The sequence below is a fragment of the Rhipicephalus sanguineus genome, chromosome 7 (genome assembly GCF_013339695.2).
Source record: "Rhipicephalus sanguineus isolate Rsan-2018 chromosome 7, BIME_Rsan_1.4, whole genome shotgun sequence".
Classification (NCBI taxonomy): Eukaryota; Metazoa; Arthropoda; class Arachnida; order Ixodida; family Ixodidae; genus Rhipicephalus; species Rhipicephalus sanguineus.
This window is the reverse complement of record NC_051182.1, coordinates 83,499,248-83,504,349: the sequence shown is the minus strand read 5'-3', so window position 1 is coordinate 83,504,349 and position 5,102 is coordinate 83,499,248.

The following is a 5,102-nucleotide window of genomic DNA, read 5'->3' as shown; positions in this document are numbered from 1 at the left end:
CGAATAGTATAAAAAAAACACTACCCCAACCGAAAGTCCCTCCGAAAATCCTTAAGCACTTTCCGTTGACATTCCAAAGACATTTCCATAATTTCTACAGAATACCCCACACCTCCAGCGAATAATAGAAGAGATTAATAGCAAGGCACACTACCACAAAACGCCTTCTCGCCACACTAGGCGTTACCGCTTTATACACGAATATTCCGATCCCAGAGGGCCTAACTTCAATGCAGGAACCTTATCCCAACATATGTACAAACATTCTACTGATTATATTTATCATTACTCGAACTAGTACTTTCACGTAACTATTTTGAACTTCAAGAAAATTACTATCTTCAAATACAAAGAACAAGCATGGGTACTCCAATTCGCACCCACTTATACAAACATATTCATGGGAATTCTGGAAACAGACTTCCTGTCTCGCTGCTCGGATAAACGCCACACATACTTTCGGTACATTGATGACATACTTATAATATGGGGTCATGGCAGCTACAATCTAACTAAATTTGCATCATTCCTAGACTTCCTTTTATCCAACAATAAAGTTCACGTCCGAGACCTCCGCTGAGAGCATCAACTTTCTTGACACAACCATATATTTGGAGAATGACATATTAAAAGACAACGCTGTATAAAAAAAAAAACATTTGACAAGCAACAATACCTATATTTTACAAGCCACCATCCGAAACATTGCAAACAGGGCATATTCAAGAGCCAGGCAACAAGGTTCCGTCGCATATGAGTAGAAAATGAGGATTACGTAACAGACTTACCACCCAAACGGAACACTAGCAAACAGACGCCATCCCAACGCGTTGCTCCATAAGGCTTACACGGACGCACTGAAACTACACCGCACTGAGACACTCAAACCACGCCCTAAAACCACAACAACAATAACAACGCCTCTTCTCACTACAAAATTTTCAAACGCACTTCCGAACATAAACAACATCCTCACAAACTACTATCCAATTCTAACACCCAACCAGAACCTGAAAAATCTTCCCCGACCACCTAAGGCCGCCTACAGACGCAACACCAATTTTAAAGCTATGCTCGTTCATGCAAAACTCGCAACAAGAACTACACCAACATCTGGTCCCTGTGGTCACTCGAGATGCTCGACATGCAAATATACACAGTGAGCCACTAACGTAAAAAGCACAGCATCGGATTACACTCACAAGGTAACATCGAACTTCACGTGCACCTCAAACAACCTTATATACTGCATTGAATGTACCGCCTGTAAAAAACAATACCTAGGCGAAACTGGACAACCAATTCATGTAAGACTGAACGGCCACCGCGCAATACAAAGCACAATTTACCAAAAGCAGTAGGCAGCCACCTCAACCAACAAGACCAGAATTTCGATCAAGCCAAACTTTACATCTACAAACAAAGTCCCGGTCACCACGTCAGAGGCAATACACGGATCGTATTTGATACAGAAATCTCATTCCCTACATCCATCAGGAATAAATCTAGCATGTGGTAATTTGGAAACACTAAAGCAATAGCATGGTTTACGTAATATTAGGAGACATAAAGTATGCTCCGCCTTTAAATAACCGGGACAAATATTATATTCTCAACATAAAATCCCTACTGGCCTCCATATTACACTATGTTCTTTTTTTGAAAACAATATTTCAATCTTATATATATAAATGTGTATGTATGTGGCTACATATTATATACATATATTACTCTTAAGTAGCCTTTATTTTCCAGAAACTTCGGACCACGGTTCCCGCAATTTCGACGCAATCTGCGCCGAGTGTCGATAAAAAGTTTTGTGAGTGAAAGTCAAATACATAATCACAAAGCAAGAAACAGGCGTGGCAATGTCCTACTCTGAAAAAGTATAGCCCCGATATAAAAAACACAACATGGAAGCATATAAAAATACATGCAACACCGAATATCCATAAAGCAAGTAAAAGCCATTGTCCTTAGGTTCATTAACGCGCATAGAGCGGATTGAGGTGCATGACATGAACGACTTCAGGTCGTGCGCTGAGCCGCTGGAGTTTTAGATGCGAAGCAGCAATTGCTCGGGGCTGTGTCCGACGTAGGTGGTGGCATCCGCGCTCCACTGCGCATGCGCCTACTCTCTCTCCCACTCTCCTTCTTACGCAGGTGTTCGGTCGCCTTCTTCCGTCTCCTCTCCCGCGCTGCAGCCGCGGCGCAGCCTCTCCTCCCACATGATGCAGCCTTGCCGCAGCGAAATACAGCCTGTAACCCACTCTGTCATCTCTGTCCCCCATTTCATGTGTATATAAGCGCGTGCGCTCGGTCGGCCTCCGTCATTCTCGCTTCGCTCCCGTTCACATGAGTTGTAACGTCAACGTCGGCGCCACTCGTTCAATAGGCGCTAACGGAAAGCAATGCACAAACACAATGTAAATACAACACATACACTAAATACAACCTCAGGCACTGACGGAAACGCCGAGTGAACGTAACAGAAACTTCGTGTGCGCCCCCAATGCTGCTCCGCATGCCCTCATGGTTTCCTTGAATGGGAGTCGGTGTAATATAGATGCGAAGCATCTTTTGGCGGAGTTCAAACATTATGCGGCGTGACCACCCATACTGGGCATGCACGAACCCTCTCCACACACCTCCTCCTCTCTCCCCCTCTCCACTCCCCCTCCTCGTTTAGATAAAAGGCTCAGTCACTGCGTCGGCTGCGCCGGTGTCATGAGTTCCAACGTCAACGTGGGCGCCAGCTGCAGTAATACCTTAACGCCTGCCGAGATCGCGGAGCAGCGGGAGGCTCGACGCGCCGAAGCGCAATGTAAACGTCGGCAAGAAAACTTCACCCGGGATTCGACGGTGCCGACACCTGGTTCCAGCGCGAAATCCTCGACCGGAGCTGCGGGCACAGCGGCAATGTGAATGTGAGAGACCGACTTTGGTTCGATGACAATCTGACCGAGGTCGGTAGCATGCGCAACGAATGCCAACGGAACGCGATCGTGAAAGTGCTCCGGCTTCGCAAAGCCTCATGGTCCCCTTTAGCGGGAGATAGTGTATTTTTATGCCGTCCAGAACGACCTCGTAGTCCAGTGCACCGAGACGTCAAAGCACCTTGTATGGCCCGAAGTATTGCCGAAGAAGCTTAAGTCCAAGTGGGCATACCGACATGCAGACCCAGACATGGTCACCGGTTTGTATTCCGTGTGGCGTCACCGAAGATTATATTGACGGCTGTTGATCCTCTGCTGGTTCTTGATACGCAGGCGGGCGGTCTGTCGAGCGTCTTCGGCGTGTTTCAAGTAAGCGGCGACGTAGAGGCTGTATTTTTCGGTGGTAGCTGGCAGCATTGCGTCGAGCGTCATTACCAGGCTCCTTCCATAGACCAATTTGTACGGCGTCTTATGCGTTGTTTTGGTTACGATCGTGTTGTATGCGAATGTCACGTACGGCAAAATGGCATCCCGCGTCTTGTGTTCGAGTCGACGTACGTGGTCAGCATGTCGGCGGTGGCCTTATTTAGACGCTTGACGAAACATTGGTCTGCGGGTGGTAGGCTGTCGTCTGGCGGCGCAATAATTTGTATGTCAAGTTAAGGTCTGAGCTAAGGTCAGCGGAAAAGCCGTACCTCTGTCGGTGATGACCTGTGGGACGTCTTCGCGCCTGACGATGCTCGCTAGCATTGTTACAAGCTGTATACACGGATAGCGGTAAACAGAGCGTCAATCGCCGATATTCTGATGTGCAGTTACACATGCGGTAACGATGGTTATGACGTTATCGTTGGCGCATGCGAGAGCTCTCGAATAAACTTGACTGTTCGTGTCCTGCGCGTAATCTTAACAAAAGATCTCAGACAATCGCGAAGCTTCCCGACGATTGCGAAGCGATCTGCGCCGAGCGTCGCTAAAAGCTTTTGTGATTGAAACTCGAATACATAAACATAAAGCAAGAAGCGGGAGTGACAATATTTTGCGACCGAATTAGGATCATCCTTGTGCTCACGTTGAAGCTGTCCGGTTTTCCATGGGCTTGGAGGCACCATGTAACGGTTGTCTGTTAATACGTCAGTGTTTAAACTGCATCATTAACAACTCATTCGTACCGTAAATTAAGCTACATGCCTTGTAGCAAGACAGCTACGGGAAAATATATGGTTAATCTTCTCACCACTTCGTTCCCTCCTTAGCATATCGAGTACAGGAGAAAATCACGGCTGCATGGGCTGCCGTCACTTGCGACGGCAGTAAACATGGACGGTGGAGCTGCGAAGGCTGGCGTCCGGAAATAACACCTCAATTATAAGATCTATACGATCAGCGCATCAGCGCAATCTATACCATCAGCGCGTCCGGCGCCCGCCGTCTATCAAGTGAGACAAAGCGCGAAGAGTGTTTCAGATCTGCTCCTCCAGGTGCGGACATCCTTAGACCCGTTCTGCTATTATTCTCTTACGTGTATACAATCTGCAACGGACCTTAAATTTGCAGAGAGACAAATTATTTGAGAACAATCATCGACAAGCGTAAACTCATCCAATGCGCTTGTATCTTCAGGGGTGAACTTAAAAACGCAGAGGCGTGGGTTTTGACGAAAATGGGATAGCGAGAGCCCGACAATCACTGCAGCGACAAGTGTGAGGCGACTTCGCTCGCCAGTTGCCTTAATGTGATAGGCCACTCAAAAAAAAATTTTTAGAAGCAGCCAGCGTTGAAATAACTTTTTCTTCAAAACAAGCATGTCTTATACAACTTACCCAGCCATTTATAATGCAAAATATTAATTATTTATTTTTGTGGGACGTGATCTTTGTCAAAAATTGCATTAAAAGTGGTAGTCACGCCAGCAGTGATACGTGACTAATGGGTGGCTCAATTCAGTAAAGCTTTGGTATTTGTGTAACTAATGGTTGTAGTTGTGCAATGAACTAGGATAAATATTATGCAGCAAACCTCAGGGAAGTAATGTCAAAAAAACCAAAAAGATGGGGAAAGGCAGCCAGTTTAGACAGAACCTTTTTGCAAGATTGACTGTGAAATTAAAAATATTCCATCAATTTCTTTTATTCTAGTTCATTGCACAGATATATACGTTGTAAA